Source organism: Nipponia nippon, unplaced genomic scaffold (genome assembly GCF_047370975.1).
Source record: "Nipponia nippon isolate SJK-2023a ecotype South Korea unplaced genomic scaffold, ASM4737097v1 scaffold_8, whole genome shotgun sequence".
In the NCBI taxonomy this organism is placed as follows: domain Eukaryota; kingdom Metazoa; phylum Chordata; class Aves; order Pelecaniformes; family Threskiornithidae; genus Nipponia; species Nipponia nippon.
In genome coordinates this window covers 9,989,991-10,011,236 of record NW_028262402.1, presented here as the reverse complement: position 1 = coordinate 10,011,236, position 21,246 = coordinate 9,989,991, and the positions used below count along the sequence as shown (strand labels likewise).

At 42.5% G+C, this 21,246-nt stretch overlaps 1 protein-coding gene across 3 annotated transcripts in view; it reads right to left on the bottom strand.

The window, feature by feature from the left end:
• The window catches only part of PRR16 (proline rich 16), a 175,594-nt gene that overhangs the window by 31,011 nt on the left and 123,337 nt on the right, over nt 1-21,246 (bottom strand). Inside the window, exon 3 of one of the 3 annotated variants that reach the window (XM_087742030.1) lies at nt 11,865-11,951. The exons of the other annotated variants lie outside the window; for them this stretch is intronic. The gene's annotated coding sequence lies outside the window, so the exon portion shown is untranslated. The remainder of the gene's footprint in view (nt 1-11,864; nt 11,952-21,246) is intronic. 3 annotated transcript variants of the gene reach the window in all.

The following is a 21,246-nucleotide window of genomic DNA, read 5'->3' as shown; positions in this document are numbered from 1 at the left end:
AATGAATGGTACCCCAATAATAAATTTCCATAATAAAAGTTTCTCTTTCTGGAAAAACAGAATGATACTTTTATTATCTTTGAACCAAACAATAGTAACAGGAGGTGCCTATGTTGAATGAAATTTGATATATCCAGTCAAAATATACCATAAAGAATTTTATGTAGAAAATGCTTCTAATTTTTAAAAGTCCTGTTCTCAAAGATAAAATAAATGGATATAATTTTTTAAACAATTAAACCATAAAGGGATGGAATAACAACTGAAAATTAACTATTCAAAGTCTTCAGGGCCTTCAGAAGTTTCATAGGTGAGGAAGACCAGGTGAGGATCACCTCCCCAAGGTGAGTGGGACCCTTTTCTTCAGTATCATCAGAGACAGGATAGCAAGTTGGGAAGTGATAAGTTGATACACATACATTGAATATCTGGCATTTTTGCCTTTATTTCCTCTGAAAGTGCAAAAAGCAGCAGGATTTTACTCCCAGCATATTCATAGCTTTGAAAAATTCAAATCACATGCTATTTCACTGAATGTTGTAAGTTGTGCTCTTTTAGTGATCAAAATGCAATTTTTCTTGTCTAATGGAAAGCAGAAAGTTCAGCTAAATTACATTTGTGGTTATCTGGTATGTGGTTTAGTGCTTAGATCAGTCCTGGAAGTAGCTTTCAAATGGTTCAAGTCTAACGAGCTAAGCAGGCAAGCAGCTCCTGTGAAATTCATATAAAGTTCTCCTGCTACCAAAGAGTTACTTGAAGTACCATGGAACTGTTCAAGTTTTGACTTATTAGGGATTTGTGCTCCTAACCTATACACAGACAGATCTGTCACTAAGTACGAACCTCAGAATCCTTATGATACTTTTATATAACCGGTCGTTGCCACTGTAAGGAACGCTTGAATCAATACCTCATGCTGAAGTTTCTGTCCCTACAGAAAATATCTGACATTTTTGTGAGTGCTTATCCTTTTACTAGATTATTACAATGTGGTTTAAATGGCAAAAGATTTGGATACAGCAAACATTGTTTTAAGTCTAATCAGAAACATTATCTAGGAAAAAACATCACACACATTCTCACCATAGGCAGTTGGGCACATAGCCTCCAATATATTTGAAAGTCTTAGTCCCATTTTGGACAATCTGGGTCATTTTGGAATTGTGATGATTTGCCCAGAATGACCCAAAATTGAAAGGTAGAGAACAAAGTCATTTTTTAAAAAAAAAAGGAAAAAAAAAAGAGGGAAAAAAAAAAGACGAGGGGAAAAAAATAGGACAAGAGAGGGAATTTCTATTGGGTGACCAGTAGTTGCTAATTTGTGTTTGGTCACAAATAATGAAGAGCTATTGGCGACCGTGGCATCTCTCTATATTGTTCTCCCTACAAAAGGGGAAAACATTTCTAGAAGTGGAGGAATATCACGATTACGGAACGTATACTTTATATGAAGGCTAGTATGAAACAAAGCACTCAAACCAATGTGAAGAAGAGAAATAACTGTACAAATAAGTTCCTGTGTCTTACCCTCAGACCCTCAAAATACAATGGTATTTGATCTGATACTAAGGTTACCTAACTTTGGTTTTAGGAGATCTTTAGAAATACTGGTATAAAACTTATGCATCCATTCTTCAGAAACTGCTATGTATCACTGCAGTATCGGAACACATGGTGCATAGATTCCAACTTAAACCCCTTCATTTGTCTTTTAAAGTATATACTATACTCTATATATACTTTATATGTATTTATATGTAGGCTAAACCCCACTATTTCCACATCTGTAATTTTCTCAGCAATACAACGTCTTTATGCACACCCAAATGTATGTATTTTACAGATGCATGCACTCAGGAAGGTACATGTTTTATATATACACAGTGTCTTCCATGAAAGGAGATGAGCCCCTGGACCTGGCGAGGCTCCCATCCCCCGTGGTCTTTCACAGTTTGCCTGAGGGACATTCCACACTACCAAGGCCAAACTTTTTATTCACACTAAGGACACACAAGCTGGACTCCCATTTGTGCCATTCATCTGATGGCCATCTGATGACCTGTGTTAGCAAGCATCAGTATTAGATACATTATTTACTATAGTCATTGGTAAGTACCCCTTAGAAGTAATCCTGTAACAAGTCTCCCAGCACTGGAAGCTTGCTTTGGCTCAGTAAGCTGTGTAAGCAGTTAGCTTCCCTGAAGTTCTGTGAGCACAGTCTTTTTCAAGCTGGAGTTATGAATAGTGGCTATGAAATGACTTCCATAATCTTAATAACCTGGAACATGCTGAATGTTCTAAGTAATTGCTGTGAAGAGGGCCCATGTGAACCTCATGAGGTTCAACGAGGCCAAGTGCAAGGTCCTGCACCTGGGTTGGGGCAACCCCCAGTGTCAATACAGGCTGGGGGATGAAGGGATTGAGAATAGCTCTGTGGAGAAGGACTTGGGGGTACCAGTGGATGAAAAGCTAGATGTGAGCCGCAAATGTATGCTTGCAGCCCAGAAAGCCAACCGTATCCTGGGCTGCATCAAAAGAAGCATGGCCAGCAGGTTGAAGGAGGTGATTCTGCCCCATTACTTCATGCTGGTGAGACCCCACCTGGAGTACTGCATCCAGCTCTGGAGTACAAGAAAGACATGGACCTGTTGGAGCAGGTCCAGAGGAGGGCCACAAAAATGATCAGAGGGATGGAACACCTCTTGTATGAGGAAAGGCTGAGAAAGTTGGGCTTGTTCAGCCTGGAGAAGAAAAGGTTTTGGGGAGACCTTATTGCGGCCTTTCAATAGTTAAAGGGGGCTCATGAGAAAGAAGGGGACAGACTTTTTAGTAGGGCCTGTAGGGGTAGGACAAGGGGTAAAGGTTTTAAACTAAAGGAGGGTAGCTTCAGACTAGATATAAGGAAGAAATTTTTTATGATGAGCGTGGTGAAACACTGGAGCAGGTTGCCCTGAGAGGTGGTAGATGCCCCATCCCTGGCAACATTTAAGGTCAGGTTGGATGGGACCCTGAGCAACCTGATCTAGTTGAAGATGTCCCTGTTTATTGCAGGGGGGGCAGAATAGATGACCTTTAAAGGTCCCTTTCAACTCAAAGTATTCCATTATTCTATGATTCTGTAATTTGACTGGTATACAAAGCAAGATTTTAAGAATAAGTATTAAACTTATTTCAATATTGCCAGTTTACACTCAATGTGGCAGTGAATAGAAAGAACTGTTAGGGACATCAGACTTCACCTGCACAGATCTTTTCTATCTGAAGCAGCTACTAAGGGATGTTAATCTCTCTCTCCCTCCCTGTGTTTCTCTCCCTCTCTTCTTGTCCCCTTGTGTTTTTCATCAACTGCTTTGCCCAGTAGCTACTTCATAAATGCATGATTCTAAAAATTCTTTCTGACGTCTGTTTCCAATTCATCTTTTTTCATGCCCTTTTCAAGGTCCATATTCTATCATCAGTACAGTGGGCCCAATTCACCCCTGATGTAACTAATGTAGCCACTAGCTCTAGGGATGGTTTTGGTCTTGTCTGTTCAGAGGGTTAATTTCTGTCTAAGCTATTTAAAATGACATTTCAATGCAATTCTCTCTTAACTGTCATGTTCAATAAGATGCATCTGTACTTCTATAATTTCCATTTACTCCCAGGACCACCTCTATGGCTTTTATGAAATGTTACCTATTTCATGCTGCACTTCTTTTATTTGAAATCTCAGCAATGCTCTTAGGTTTCCTGTGGTTATGTTAGTCAGAAAAGTTCAAAAGAAAAACGTCCTGTTCAGCCACAAGGACTTCCAGGCATTATATGAATTAAAAAAAAAAAAAAAAAAAAAAAAAAGAAGTACCACACACATGAAGATGTGAAACTAAAGCAAATGTTCCCTGCCCACTCCTTACACTTTCAATAGAAAAAACCCAAATGTTAAATGTCATCTCATGCCATATGGCCTTCAGGAAAGAAATTTTGTGAAGAACCCACTTAGACATTACCTCTAAAACTAATCTAAGCTGGGATGTCAGACAGTGGTGAAGCAGTCAGAATATTTTCTAGGTGGGCTTGCTGTTCTTGCATCCTTCTTTCACCCTTTTTTCTTCACCTCTACTTACTTCACCCTCCGCTTTCCACTTCAGTGGGGTCTTTTCTTTCATTGCCTCTTAACCTTGCCTATTCATCCTCTCCAAAGCTCTCCCCTTTTCAGCCCTGCAATGTCATGGCATGACTTTGACAATAGTCATTTGGCCAGCATAATGTCTGTTTCTTCCACATTGTTTCTGTGCTGTAAATTAAGGTTTGGACCTTTGGAGGGGAGACTAGGAGACAACTTCCCGTTGTTCTGTGCAGTACTTGCTGCAGTCAGCAGCCCCTCAACAAATGTAACCCTCAGCAATGCCCCAGGTCCAGACAACTGATGCTTAATAACCTTTGACAGGTATTAAAGAGACTCAAATCATAACTGCCCAATAAAATGTTATGTCTTAATAAGGGCAAGAAATAACAGCATAAGCTTGCAGTTATTTGCTATAACACTGTTATGTATAGATATGCACACACAGAAATGCCTGTAAATGTTTTTAAACTTTTCATGTTTGAAACAGTAGCAAGATCTTCCATTCAAGTCAAAGCTTTGGCTTTTATAATTAAATTACTAAAGCAGCATTCTAAAATTATGTACAGGAAAGAAGTCTTATATTTTGAAACCTTGACCAAAGAAGATTTTTTTCCTAGTTTTTCTAATATTTTGTTAGCTACATTTAAATATTTGCTTGCATATAAACACGGGCATGCCACAATAGCTGGGGGAAACAAAACACATTTAAAATTTCAACACTATGCCAAAATACTTGCTACTGAACATGTTGAAAAAGCTTCTAATGTAAAATGAATGTGGCACCTGTACAGTTTGGGCAGCCAAAAAGCTCTCTGACAGTAAGCAAAAATGATGAACAGTGAGTAGGCCAGAATTCTTATTTTTTGATAACTCAAGTTACTTTAAGCTCTTGGGTTCAGAAAGGCATGAATAAATAATGAGAAATAACCAAAAAGTCCTCCAAAGAAAAGAGGCCAAACAAACTTTTCACTGTTGTACATCACACAAAACAGATGGTAAGTGATAAACAAGTTACCTCAATAAATTGGATCCAAACCAAGAAACTAAGGAGTAAAGTGAACCACTAAATCCCATGTGCCTGTGGCACATGAGCTGCTCTGTTCACTCAATAGCTGTGTTTCTCTCCTTTTCAGTTTCTCCTTGGGAAATAAGGCAGGGAAAATGTGCTTTTCATCACCCCTTCCCTGCAATCTTCCTCATAATCTCTTTGCGTCTCACTGCTACTTGCTTTTAGGTGGATCCATATTGACTCAGGAATGAATTCTCCAGGGCTCATGCTGCCATTTTCTACCAGTCTTCAAAAAAAAAGGCATGAGGGAGAGTATTCACTATTAATCTCTACACCCACATATCAGTCTACAATGGTTAACTACAGCAGCAATACAGTACTGTTTACAAACTTAGTTTGTACTGTAGTATCTGCTCCATCAAATAGCAACTACACTTGATTGCAACCAAAAATCACATGTTTTATTTCCTTATATTCAGTGCAATTGTGAGGTTCCTCTGCAGATGTAAAAAACCCCAAACTACTTGCTCACCTCATGTATCACCTGGTGATGGTCAGTCAGTCCTATGCTGAAAAATTTTAAAGCAAATTTGACTTCAGATCCCTTATTTAGAAAAGGAAGAGGCGGCTCTAATTTTGAAAAGCCTTTGTTATTGCACCAGAAATAAGAGATTATGCAGCATATAATTTTATAATCAAGCCATATATATACTGAAAGTTTCCTGAAAAACCATTTGTTTCCTGTGCTGTGTTCCTTCTTAGTTCTTTTAATATAAGATAAAATAAATTTAAAAGCATAACTATGTGAAACTAAAATGTGAACAAAATGCCTTTTTGATTTTGTTCATGTAATATATTTTCAAAACAGATCCAGTATAAACTGTTTCTCTGATAATCAGAAAATGGCTGTCAATATTATGGCTTGATTTTAATAATTTCTCCCTCATTACTGATGGAAGCATACAGGATTTACAAAAAATCAGAAGTGCTTTAACAAAACTATTAAGCATGGAATCTAGACTGCCAGAACACTACATAATTTACATTTTGATCATTATGAGTGCATATGAGATTTGACTCATGTTTCTACTTTGTATCAGTTTTTTCTTAACTAACATTCAACTTATATTTCTTGGAACAGACTCAGAAACCCTTCTTTACCTTAGATTCAGTGATACTGAAAAAATAACGTTACACAGCGCAAGAACAGCAAACGCTAGGCTTGGTTCCACTATGGTGTTGACCTTGGCTGGTTGCCAGGTGCCCAACAAGCTGCTCTATCACTCCCCTCCTCAACTGGAAAAGGGAGAGAAAATACGATGAAAGGCTTGTGGGTCAAGATAAGGACAGGGAGAGATCATTCACAACTTACCGTCACGTGCAAAACAGACTCAATTTGGGGAAATTAATTTAATTTATTGCCAATCAAGGATCAGAGTAGGATAACGAGAAAGAAGGTCAACTCTAAAAACACCTTCCCCCCACCCCTCCCTTCTTCCCAGGCTCAATTTCACTCCCAATTTCACTACCTCCTCCCCCAGAGCAGCACAGGAGGACGAGGAATCGGTGTTACAGTCAGTTTATCATGTGGTGTCTCTAGTGTTCCTTCCTCCTCACACTCTTCCCTTTCTCCAGCGTGGGGTCCCACCCACGGGAGATAGTCATTCATGAACTTCTCCAAGGTGGGTCCTTCCCATGGACTGCAGTTCTTCACTTCTGCATCGTGGGTCCTTTCCATGGGGTGCAGTCCTTCAGGAACAGACTGCTCCAGCATGGGTCCCCACAGGGCCACAGGTCCTGCCGGAAATCCTGCTTCAGTGTGGGCTCCTCTCCACAGGGCCACAGGTCCTGCCAGCAGCTGGTATGGGGTCCTCTGTGGGCTGCACGGTGGATATCTGCTCCACTGTGGACATCCATTGGCTGCAGGGGGACAACCTGCTTCACCATGGTCTTCACCAAGGGCTGCGGGGGAATCTCTGCTCTGATGCCTGGAGCACCTGCTCCCCCTCCTTCTTCACTGACCTTGATGCCTGCAGAGTTGTTCGTCTCACATATTCTCACTCCACTCTCCCAGCTGGTGTTGTGCAGCTTTTTTTCCCCCTTCTTAAATATGTTATCACAGAGGCACTACCAACATCGCTGACAGGCTCAACTTTGGCCAGTGGCGGTTCTGTCTTGGAGGCAGCTGGAAATGGCTTTGTCCAACACGGGGACAGCTTCTGGTGTCTTCTCACAGAAGGCACCCCTGCAGCCCACTGCCACCAAAACTTGCCACGTAAACCAAATACAGTGTACATGCCATTGCTGATAGCACAGCTGCAGGATGAGGTTCCCAGGCCAAGACCAGCACACACAACAACAGCAGATCAAGGATAAAACAGCAATTTTATTGAATGCAGGTACAGCTGAAAAGTGGCCGTTCCTGAGGAATCCACGTTACCCATGGCATCTTCATGCTGCAATAACAGTGAGCAGGCATTTAGCCAAAATGGCCCAGAGAAGCCTTGGCAAGGGGCTGTGCTCAATGCAGCCAAGTAAGGCAAAACCTCCCCGGGGACCAGTGCCAATCTCCCTGGGGGGAAATATTCCTTCCTGACCATAGATCCAGGGCACCAGAGGCATCTTCGTACTGAAAAAGAATCATCTAATTGCTGCAAAAGCAGCAAGCACAAACTTACGAAAAATGGCCCAGAGGAGCCCTGGCAAGGGGCTCTGCTCAATGCTGCAGCGGAAGGAAAAAAAAACCCTTCAAGCAACAGACCACAGGACATGTCACTGCATTAAACCTTCATGCTGTGGATGCAGCTGAGACCTTGGTCCTTGAGAAGAAAAGCCAGCCTGAGAAGGTAGTCCAGCCTCTCTGTCAATTGCAACTTTGCATTGAGCTGTAAAGATGCCATCAGGCTCGTGTTCATGGGGGCTTCTCCTCGTCTCCATTGCAAAAACACCAGCTTGAGTGCTCCAGGATGGAGAAGCTGGGGAGATGCCTCCTTCTTGTTTCCCTCTCTACTCCCTCGCAAGCTGTGAGTGGCACAGGAGGGGAGCATCTCAGGGCAGAGCTGGGTGTGTGGAGCAGAAAGGGGGGTGAGTATGTGATGTGGAGCAGGGCTTTGCCCCCACCCCTGGTGCACCATGCTGGTCTCTAATCAGACCTGGATGGGAAGAAACATGGGCATGTGGAGCACCACATGATGGAGGCAGCTCTTAATGCATCCCTGAGGCTGAGCTTGACTGGCCAGGAGACAGCGGCTGAACATGCCTTGCACTTCAGCTGCTGAAACACTTTCACCCAGGCTAGGCCTCGGCAACTGATCAACCCTCCCAGCTCTGCCAGGGCACTGCCAGGCCCATGAGCATGAGTGTTGCAGTGGATTGGCCTTGGCTGGCCACCAGCTGCCCACCAAGCCGCTCTATCACTGCCCCTCCTCAACTGGACAAGGGGAGAAAATATGACAAAAGGCTCATGGATTGAGATAAGGACAGGGAGATCACTCAGAAATTATTGTCATGTGCAAAACAGACTCGACTTGGGGAAATTAATTTAATTTATTGCCAATCCAAATCAGATTAGGATAATGGGAAATAAGGACCATATATTATCACAGAGCACTACCAACATTGCTGACAGGTTCAGCTTTGGCCAGTGGTGGATCCGTCTTGGAGGCAGCTGGAAATGGCTCTGTCCAACATGGGGACAGCTTCTAACATCTCCTCACTGAAGCCACCTCTGCAGCCCTCCCCCACTACCAAAACCTTGCCACGTGAATCCAATACATGTGGTTATTCAGCCTATCTAAATTTGGGATCCTAGGAGCACTCCAACACCAAATCACTACCTGGCAAAAGCCAAGAGTGCAGCAGTGCCCCTCCTCTGCCTCCTATTCTCATGTACCAGTTTCTACACAATGAAAACGTAGGCTGTGTAGGTTGCAGTTGACCACGTGTGGTCTTATCAACACAACTGGGAGACCATCTTCTTCCACACCAAGGCACAAACCCACAGGTCAAATTAGACAAGTGATGAGACTACTTACAAGTATAAGCAGTGGGATCAGATCTACAGTTCATAGTTTTTCCAGTCAATATAGATGAAACAGAGTGGTGCAAGGTTGGTTTATCAAACAGGCAATTTCCTGTGAAATAGAAAACCAGTACAATACCTTCCTATCCATAGTATTTTATAATATTTATCTTGTGTCCTAGAATCTTACAGTACTATGATAAAGCTCTCTGCTTGGTATTGCAGACATTTAAGGCTTCCACACATAGATCAAATTTTCCTTGAAAACACACCACACAAAAGACAGTTGCTGAAAGCTCATGAAGTATTCACTTGGACACAATTTAAAAGATTCATTACATGCCTGAGAGAAGTAATTAATCTCCTGCATATATGGTTAATGAGTGATAGCGAAACAAACTTGTTAAAAGAGACACTAGTATACACAAATGCTTGTCTAATAGTTTTCCTGCCTCAGCCTGTGAATTCAAACTATAAGATCATCACTGAAGCTTGTTATATTGGCAGTCTTCTTTCTAGAAATCAATGAGTCAGTTCCAATTTATTTACAATCTTATTTCTTTTTCCCCTAGCCTTAAAAGAAGTGACTGAACAGCATGTCTTTGTAAGGTTGGAGCTGAGTGTCAGGAAAAAGAAGAGGCAGAAAATGAACAATGCATGTAAAATGCATTAATACTACAAAATTTGCATGTTGATCCTTAAGTTTATATGAAGTTTTGCTTATCGTATTTACTGTTCTGCTTCAACTTTTCCCTTATTTAATGCTTCTTCTGCCTCAGCAATGCAATTCAGGCTCTAAAAGCTGTTTCCCATGTGGAAGAAGAGCAAAGAGGTTTAGTAGGCTTACTCTCCAGTATGAATGTGATCAGAATTGACCTCAGATTATACCAAATTATAAACTACTTAGAACAGAGTCTTTCATTTTCTGTACTTTTGTATTGAACACTGGCATAATTGGCCTGCATACCACTGTGACAAGTTCAAACCTAAATGACAATAAAATAAAATATAAATATATGCATTTTAAGATCCCTAACAAGATGAAGTCAACGTGAACTACTGGCCTTCAGATGAAGACACCGCATTCTTCTTTTTCTACCACGAGTTTCTGGTCTCTTCCTGCCTCTAAGCCACGATATCCTTTTCATGCAGGTACATAATAATTTACTGAACATATTGTAATAAAAGATTTTTATAATTAGAACAGATTTCAAATACATAAATTACAATTTATGAATCATCATAGCTGTATTTTTTCATTTATTGTTCAGGAGGTGTGATGAGTAAAAAGTTTTAAAGAAATCTGTGACAGAGATATACTTTAATTTCTCAGTAACATATTATGAGTGAGGTTGCAAAAATTATTATTAATAAATTTATCATGAAAATGGATTTATTATGAACATTTATTATGAATTATGAAAACAAATGCATCATCAAAATTTGGCCTATTGGCCTACACAAGCTTTCCCATAGAGACCCATAATCAATGTTATCAATCAGTTACTATCTCAATGCAGATAAAAGCACAAAACATTCCACATAAGCTGTTTGAGGAGTCTTACAACTTCCTTTTGTGAACCATGACCTTTTTTGTAAAAAAACATGGGAGCACTGAATCTTTATCAGATGATTCTCTTGCCCAGCCTGTTCAGTAATCACTGATATTATATATGTTTATCAAAATTTCAGTGAATTTATTGTTCTGTTGATTGCTACTCTCTTCTTTTTTGTAGGTCATTTTTTCACTAGTATTTCCACTGTCAGTTTCTCAGGAGGAGGCAATGTGAGAATTACTGATGTATTTAAAAATGCCTTAACATGCTGTGCAATGTTATATATATATATAAATAAAGAAACAAAAAATATAGCAGATAATTTTTTTCTCTCCCTCTCTTTTCTTTCTTTTTTTTTTCTTTTATCCCCTGGTTGGTTTTAGATGGAAAGAACCCAAAATGAAAGACTAAAAAAAACCCAAAACCAAACCAAACCACAACTTCCTCCTTATATTTGGTAAGACAAAAAGAAAAAAATCTCCCAAAAAGTCCCTAGCAGAAAAAAGCTTGACTACTATCTTATTAATGCAAATATGAGTGGTGCTATTTGTGTTGCTAAAAATCCATTTGTGTTTCATGCATACATGCAGGGATTATGTTTTAGAAAATAAACATCCATTAGAAGCTCTTCCTTATGTATTCATTACTTTACTGGTATTATGACAACTTGATGTAGAAATATAAGTTATAAATTTCTTAGAAGTAGGACACTGGTTTACCTTAATTCTTATGAAAAGGCATATTTTAGTAGAAGGATTACTGAAATCACATCAAAACACAACACAACTCAAATTCCTGTTTTTGTTGTATTTTCTCCTCAGTTACACTGGTGAAGCCCAACCACCTATTTGAGGTATATCGTGTTATGTATATAAGGAAATATTTCTCCTGCATCCTTACATGCTTTTTAGGTACTAGTCAAGCCAAGACAAAAACCTGCATCCATGTGACAAAGCTGATTCTTTTCCTTCATTTAATGGTAAAATCAAATAGAAGCACACAGGCTTAGACATCTATTTTTATTTGAAGGGTTCATTAGGTCTTTGCTTAACTTCACATGGACATAATCTAAGTGCCAAAAAGTAAAGACATGTAAGCATTAGGTGTCACCAAAAAAAAAAAAAAATCCACTCTCTCCTCTTTCATAGACTGTCTCTTTGAATGACTTACCAATTTGGGGGATAAACATTTTTTCAGACAGCTTGGGTGACCCGTCTTGTTCACTGCTTCACTGCAAAAATGTCTGCAGTTGACTTACTGTAGGATGACACAAGAATGAGCAGCAAAGGTGGGTTAGATGGTTTTCCAGAAAACCAGTGCAGGGTTAAATATATACTAAGCCACATCAGCACTCGGAACTGAAGGGCATTTGCCTATGGACGCATCCACAGACTGATTCTGAGGCTGATTCCTGCACAGCCAACTAGCACTTCAGCTGCCAAAGGATTTGTCACTACAGTTGATCTGAAGTATGCCATTCTGCTGTAGATTTTACATACAGATACAGGAAGATGGTTTGTTCTGAAATAATAATTCTAAAAGGTAGAGAGGCACTTCCATATATATCCATAAAAGGCATCCAACCCCTTCATTTCAAGTCACTGTACAAGTAGAAGCAATTCATTAACACTCTGCACAATTTGTACTGAGTTGTGCCTGTTTATAAAAAACAAAGTTTGACATTTTAATTTTCCATTGCTTCTGGCATGCTCAACTGCTTTTTTTCATCTCTCTTCTGTGTCAAGTACAAAATTGCACCTGCTGGAAACATCAGAAAGGTATTATTTTTCATCTGTCTTTTAATGAAAGGTGTATCAGTTCTTTTAATGGCTAACAGGGAGCATTAGGATAAATTACTTTGCCCTCCTGCTTACCGCTTTAGCTCTTCAAAGTGATTTCCTCAGACTTGGTGTGTCTCTTTTTTAAGGGACATACGATTTTAACTTAAAAACTTCATAGTGTGGATTACTGCCTGCTGTAGTAGCCACTCAGCATACATTTTTCATAGAATCATAGAATACCTCAAGTTGGAAGGTACCCATAAAGATCATCATGTCCAACTCCCTGCTGCTCACAGGACTACCTAAAACTAAATCATATGACTAAGAGCATCATCCAGACACTCCATGAATTCTGACAGGCTTGGGGCCATGACCACTTCCCTGGAGAGCCTGTTCCAGTGATCGATCACCCTCTCAGTGAAGAAACTTTTCCTAATTTTCCTAGTACTACTTATCTTTGCTCCAAAGCTTACAGAGTTTTTTGCATGATAGCTAAAACATTCCTGTCCTTATTTTAATCTATTAACTTTGTGTCCTGGTTTCAGCTGGGATAGCATTGATTTTTCTTCCTAGTAGCTGGTATAGTGCTGTGTTTTGGATTTAGTATGAGAATGATGTTGATAACACACTACGTTTTAGTTGTTGCTAAGTAGTACTTACACCAGTCAAGGACTTTTCAGCTTCCCATGCTTGGCCCGGTGTACAAGAAGCTGGGAGGGGGCACAGCCAGGACAGCTGACCTGGACTGGCCAAAAGTCTATTCCATACCGTATGACGTCATGCTCAGTATATAAACTGGGGAGAGTTGGCTGCAGGGCAGCAATTGCTGCTTGGGGACGTGCTGGGCATTGATTGGTGGGTAGTGAGCAATTGTGTAGTGTATCACTTGCTTTGTATCTTATTATTATATTATTATATTATTATTATTATTACTATTACTACTATTCTATTTCATTTTACTTCAATTATTAAACTGTTCTTATCTCAACCCATGAGTTTTCTCACTTTCACCCTTCCAATTCTCTGCCCCATCCCACTGGGATGGGAGGAGTGAGCGAGCGGCTGTGTGGTGCTTAGTTGCTGGCTGGGGTTAAACCACGACAGTCCTTTTTGGCACCCAATGTGGGGCACGAAGGGTTTGAGATAATAACAGATTAACCAGAGTGTATTAAGGAATTTGTATCTGTTAACAGTTGCTGGTCATAATATTGATTCATCTGTTCTTGGTATTAGTCTACCTGATTTGCACCATTCTCTTGTTTTTGCAGTACATGTTAAAGATTGGTGTTGGGTTTTGCAGTTTGCTGTGCTCTGCAGTGATTAGTGATGTTTTGCCTGGGAGGTTTGTTATTAAAACACTGACCTTGAGTGCTATCTGGTATCTGGGTTCTGTAGTGAAGCATTACTGTGCTTTGGGTACCACCTCATGGAGACAATTAGCAATTATACCTCTTCCTCTGAGAGGTTTTTTATGGAGGAAATACAGAATGGCACCTTTGTTGTTTTCTTCTATGATGTTTCCTCCTTCATTACAATAACTTTTCAGTATCTTGAACACCCTTGGGTAGTTAAGATATATCTATTGCTAGTTCTTGGGAATATTGTTTCAGTTTTGTCTAAGGTTAATAAGCAGTTTAAGAATATAATGCAGAGATCTGCTCCAACGCTGGATAGTTATGAGTGGCAGGGTGTGTGGGAGAGCATGGGTAAGTGCCTAGGACAGTGGGCATCTCCAATGTTTTGGAACTTCACCCCTGAACAAGTGCAGAATCCTGAAAAACTAGTAAAGTATTTAGAAAAAGTATGTTGTCACCCTGGCAACTCCAGAGAGACACAAAATGACAGCCCCCGCAGCTGCGCCAGCCCCTGCGACAGGCACTGTGTCTGTGCCAACCCCTGCAACAGGCACTGTGGCTGCACCAGCCCCCATGACAGGCACTGCGGCAGATCCAGAGAACCAACTCATGCCAGTATCAGTTGCCCCTATACAGAAGAAAAAATACACAAGAAAATCAACTCGTTTAGTAAGGGCTGATGATGAGCTAGGGCCATCAAGAGAGTAGGAGAAGGAAGAGGCAGAACCCATAAATGAGATGATAACCACCCAATCCCTATCCCTGAGTGAGCTGCGAGATATGTGGAAAGATTTCAGTCGTCGTCCAGGTGAGCACATCATCACCTGGCTGCTCCGATGCTGGGGTAATGGGGCCAGTAGCCTCGAATTAGAGGGTAGGGAAGACAAGCAGCTGGGATCCCTTTCTAGGGAAGAAGGCATTGACAAAGCGATTGGAAGAGGGGTAAAAGCCCTCAGCCTTTGGAAGCGACTCCTGTCAGGTGTGAAGGAAAGGTATCCTTTCAAGGAAGATTTTTTATGTCAGCCAGGCAAGTGGGCCACGATGGAGAGAGGTATCCAGTACCTGAGGGAATTAGTTGTGCTGGAAGTGATTTATAATGACCTGGACAAATAGCAGTTACCCAAAGATCCAGATGAAGTCCAGTGCACACAACCCACGTGGCGGAAGTTTGTACGGAGTGCACCAACATCGCACGCAAATTCATTGGCAATAATGACCTGTAAAGATGAAGAGGGACCAACGATGGATGAAATGGCTAGCCAACTCCGACAATATGAGGAAAGTCTCTCTTCCTCCCTACGGGCCTGTGTCTCGGCTGTGGAGAAACTGTCCCAGAAGGTCCAGCAACTCAAAGAGGATATATCCTACTCCTCACCAGTATCTCAGCCATTAGGAGTAAGCGTCCCTCTGCTCAAGAGAGAAGATATGGTGGATACACACCATGGGCCACCCTGTGGTTTTACCCACATGACCACGGAGAGGACGTGAGGAAGTGGGATGGAAAATTACCTCAACCCTAGAGGCATGGGTACATGAGTTGCAAGGAAAAACAACTACAAAAGGTGGTTCTTCCAGGAAAATTGCTGCTCCAGTTTCCAGTGAGCAGTTCCCCAGACAGAGCAGAATGGCTTATTTTGTTTCCTATCTTAATAAAGGGATTTTTAATTTGCATTTACAAGAAGTGAGTAACAAATGCTATGACCAGGACTAGAGGGGCCTTGCCTCCAGGCAGGTGGAGGAAAGGGACAATCGGGTGTACTGGACTGTGTGGATTCTATGGCCTGGCACATTAGACCCACAGGAACATAAGGCTTTAGTAGATACCAGTGCACAGTGTACCTTAATGCCATCAAGCTATAAAGGGGCAGAACCTATCTGTATTTCTGGAGTGGCAGGGGGATCCCAAGAGCTGACTGTATTGGAGGCTGAAGTGAGCCTAACCGGGAATGAGTGGCAGAAGTACCCCATTGTGACTGGCCCAGAGGCTCCATGCATCCTTGGCATAGACTACCTCAAGAGAGGGTATTTCAGGAACCCAAAAGGGTACCGGTGGGCTTTTGTTATAGCTGCCTTGGAGATGGAGGAAATTAAACAGCTGTGTACCCTGCCCGGTCTCTCAAAGGACCCTTCTATTGTGGCGTTGCTGAAGGTCAAAGAACAACAGGTACCAATTGCTACCACAACAGTGCACCGGCAACAATATTGCACCAACAGAGACTCCCTGATTCCCATCCATAAATTGATTCGTTGACTGGAGAGCCAAGGAGTGATCAGCAAGACTCGCTCACCTTTTAACAGTCCCATATGGCCAGTGCGAAAGTCTAGTAGAGAGTGGAGACTAACAGTAGACTATCGGGGCCTGAATGAAGTCACGCCACCACTGAACGCTGCCATGCCAGACATGCTAGAACTTCAATATGAATTGGAGTCAAAGGCAGCCAAGTGGTATACCACAAATGACACCGCTAATGCATTTTTCTCAATCCCTTTGGCGGCAGAGTGCAGGCCACAGTTTGCTTTCACTTGGAGGGGCATTCAGTATACCTGGAATCGACTGCCCCAGGGGTGGAAACACAGCCCCACCATTTGCCATGGACTGATCCAGACTGCATTGGAACAGGGTGGGGCTCCAGAACACCTGCAATACATTGATGACATCATCGTGTGGGGCAACGCAGCAGAAGAAGTTTTTGAGAAAGAGAAGAAAACAGTCCAAATCTTTCTGGAGGCTGGCTTAGCCATAAAACAAAGTAAGGTCAAGGGACTTGCACAGGAGATCCAGTTTTTAGGAATAAAATGGCAAGATGGACGTCATCAGATCCCAATGGATGTAATCAACAAAATAACAGCCATGTCTCCACCAACCAGCAAAAAGGAAACACAAGCTTTTTTGGGCGTTGTGGGTTTTTGGAGCATGCATATTCCAAATTACAGTCTCATCATAAGTCCTCTCTATCAAGTGACCCGGAAGAAGAACGATTTCAAATGGGGCCCTGAGCAACGACAAGCCGTTGAACAAATTAAGCAGGAGATAGTTCATGCAGTAGCCCTTGGGCCAATCTGGGTACGACAAGATGTAAAAATGTGCTCTACACTGCAGCCGGGGAGAACGGCCCTGCCTGGAGCCTTTGGCAGAAAGCACTGGGGGAGACTCCAGGTCCCCTAAGGTTTTGGAGTCGGGAATACAGAGGATCCGAGGCTGGCTATACTCCAACTGAAAAACAGATATTGACAGCATACAAAGGGGTTCGAGCCACTTCAGAAGTGATTGGTACTGAAGCACAGCTCCTCCTGGCAGCCCAACTGCCAGTGCTGGGCTGGATGTTCAAAGGGAGGGTCCCCTCTACACATCATGCAACTGATGCTACATGAAGTGGGTCGCACTGATCACACAATGGGCCCGAATAGGAAACCCCAGTCACCCAGGAATCTTGGAAGTGATCATGGACTGGCCAGAAGGCAAAGATTTCAGAATATCACCAGAGGAGGAGGTGAAGCATGCTGAAGAGACCTTACTGTATAACAAACTACCAGAAAGTGAGAAGCAATATACCCTGTTCACTGACGGGTCCTGTTGTGTTGTGGGGAAGCACTGGAGGTGGAAAGCTGCTGTATGGAGTCCTGTACGACAAGTTGCAGAAACTGCTGAAGGAGAAGGTGAATTGAGTCAGTTTGCAGAGGTGAAAGCCATCCAGCTGGCTTTAGATATTGCTGAACGAGAAAAGTGGCCAATGCTCTATCTCTATACTGACTCATGGATGGTGGCAAATGCCCTGTGGGGGTGGTTACAGCAATGGAAGCAGAGCAACTGGCAGTGCAGAGGTAAACCCATCTCGGCTGCCACATTGTGGCAAGATATTGCTGCCCGGATAGAGAACCTGGCTGTAAAAGTATGTCACGTAGATGCTCACATACCCAAGAGTTGGGCCACTGAAGAACACCAAAACAACCAGCAGGTGGATCAGGCTGCTAAGACTGCAGTGGCTCAAGTGGATCTGAACTGGCAACATAAGGGTGAATTATTTCTAGCTCGGTGGGCCCATGACACTTCAGGCCATCAAGGAAGAGATGCAACATATAGATGGGCTCGTGATTGAGGGGTGGATTTGACCATGGACACTATTGCACAGGTTATCCACAAATGCGAAACATGCGCTGCAATCAAGCAAGACAAGCGGTTCAATCCTCTCTGGTATGGAGGACGGTGGCTGAAATATAAATATGGTGAGGCCTGGCAGATTGATTATATCACACTCCCACAAACCCGCCAAGGCAAGCGCCATGTGCTTACAATGGTGGAAGCAACCATCGGATGGCTGGAAACATATCCCGTGACCCATGCCACCGCCTGGAACACTATCCTGGGCCTTGAAAAGCAAGTCCTATGGTGACATGGCACCCCAGAAAGAATTGAGTCAGACAACCAGACTCATTTCCAAAACAATCTCATAGACACCTGGGCCAAAGAGCATGGCATTGAGTGGGTGTATCACATCCCCTATCACACACCAGCCTCTGGGAAAATCGAACAATGCAATGGACTGTTAAAGACTACACTGAAAGCAATGGGTAGTGGGACATTCAAACACTGGGATACACATTTAGCAAAGGCCACTTGGTTAGTCAACACCAGGGGATCTGCCAGTCGAGCTGGCCCTGCCCAATCAAGACTTTTACGTTCAGTAGAGGCGGATAAAGTCCCTGTAGTGCACCTAAAAAATATGACGGAGAAGGCAGTTTGGGTTACTTTTGCCTCAGGCAGAGGTAAACCCATTCGTGGGATTGCTTTTGTTCAAGGACCAGGGTGCACTTGGTGGGCGATGCAGGACAATGGGGAAGTCCGATGTGTACCTCAAGGGGATTTGATTTTGGGTGAAAATAGCCAATGAACTGAATTGTATGATGTTAATTGCTACATAATACTGGATGTCATTATTTCAATGATTACTATGTGCCACATCAGCAGTATACAGTAAGAATCACCAAAATTAATGAAGAACGAACTTTGAGGAAACTGAACAAAGTGCAGTGGTGATGGACCCAAAACTGACTTCAGTGGGCAACAATCCAACACCACACACCATCTCTCCTGCTCTGAAAGACTGTTATGATGGATGAAGCCCAAAGTCATGGACTAAATGAACTCAACAAATGCTTTAGAGGGATAGTTTATAGACTAAGGAAATTATATCTATGTGTGTGTGTATATTTATATCTATATCAATCTATATCTATCTCAAAAGACTGGAAAAGTGGTGGTGATTAATTGGAATGCATTGGAAAGTGTAAGACCTGGGCATGACGTATATGGTATGGAATAAGGGGTGGATATTGTCCTGATTTCAGCTGGGATAGCATTGATTTTTCTTCCTAGTAGCTGGTATAGTGCTGTGTTTTGGATTTAGTATGAGAATGATGTTGATAACACACTACGTTTTAGTTGTTGCTAAGTAGTACTTACACCAGTCAAGGACTTTTCAGCTTCCCATGCTCGGCCTGGTGTATAAGAAGCTGGGAGGGGGCACAGCCAGGACAGCTGACCCAGACTGGCCAAAGGGCTATTCCATACCGTATGACGTCATGCTCAGTATATAAACTGGGGAGAGTTGGCTGCAGGGCAGCAATTGCTGCTTGGGGACGTGCTGGGCATTGATCGGTGGGTAGTGAGCAATTGTGTAGTGTATCACTTGCTTTGTATCTTATTATTATATTATTATATTATTATTATTATTACTATTACTACTATTCTATTTCATTTTACTTCAATTATTAAACTGTTCTTATCTCAACCCATGAGTTTTCTCACTTTCACCCTTCCAATTCTCTGCCCCATCCCACTGGGATGGGAGGAGTGAGCGAGCAGCTGTGTGGTGCTTAGTTGCTGGCTGGGGTTAAACTGCGACACTTTGGTATTGTGATGGCTGTAACTTATTAATAACTTTCTCCTAGAAAGATGTGCGGCGAACTAGTAAAGATGGTAAAAGATTGGAGATGTTCTCTCACTGGAAGAAGTATCTGTTAGTTATACTAACCAGCTACCATACTACGGCTATACAAAGATATCACTGTGGCTATACCATGACTCGTGTAAGATGGCACCAACATATCTTTGGGTGATCATCTAAAAGACGCTGAAGAGGAACCATGCACACTTGTTCAGGGACATGAGCCAGAGCAACATTTATACTATGCCCCCTGCAGCTCATTTCTTCATGCCTCTGCGTCAAACTGATCCTCCCTGCACTCTACTGTTTTTCAAAGTTCTTAATCACAATTTAACTGCCTCTCCTGTCAACACACATCAAGTAAAAGTGCTGATGTGACTAAATACTTTTAGCTGCATCTAATCAAGTCCCTGCTTTCTGAAGCATGAGAATTATAAACTCCACCCTTAGGGACATGCACAGGCCAAGAAGACACAATCACAGAATCACAGAATCATAGAATGATTTGAGTTGGAAGGGACATTTAAAGGTCATCTTGTCCATCCCCCCTGCAATTGGCAGGGACATCCACAACTAGGGCAGGTTCCTCAGAGCCCCATCCAACCTGACCTTGAATGTTTCCAAGGATGGGGCATCTACCACCTCTCAGGGCAACCTGCTTCAGTGTTTCACCACCCTCATCATAAAAAATTTCTTCCTTATATCTAGTCTGAAGCTACCCTCCTTTAGTTTAAAACCTTTACCCCTTGTCCTACCCCTACAGGCCCTACTAAAAAGTCTGTCCCCTTCTTTCTCATGAGCCCCCTTTAACTATTGAAAGGCTGCAATAAGGTCTCCCCAAAACCTTTTCTTCTCCAGGCTGAACAAGCCCAACTTTCTCAGCCTTTCCTCATACAAGAGGTGTTCCATCCCTCTGATCATTTTTGTGGCCCTCCTCTGGACCTGCTCCAACAGGTCCATGCCTTTCTTGTACTCCAGAGCTGGGTGCAGTACTCCAGGTGGGGTCTCACCAGCATGGAGTAATGGGGCAGAATCACCTCCTTCAATCTTCTGGCCATGCTTCTTTTGATGCAGCCCAGGATACGGTTGGCTTTCTGGGCTGCAAGCATACATTTGCGGCTCACATCTAGCTTTTCATCCACTGGTACCCCCAAGTCCTTCTCCACAGAGCTATTCTCAATCCCTTCATCCCCCAGCCTGTATTGACACTGGGGGTTGCCCCAACCCAGGTGCAGGACCTTGCACTTGGCCTCGTTGAACCTCATGAAATTCACAAGGGCCCATTTCTCGAGCTTGTCCAGGTCCCTCTGGATAGCATCCCGTCCCTCAGGTGTGTTAACCGTATCACTCAGCTTGGTATTGCCTGCAAACTTGCTGAGGGTACATTTGATGCTGCTATGTCATTGATGAAGATATTGAGCAGCACTGGCCCCTGTACAGACCCCTGAGGGACACCACTCACCACTGATCT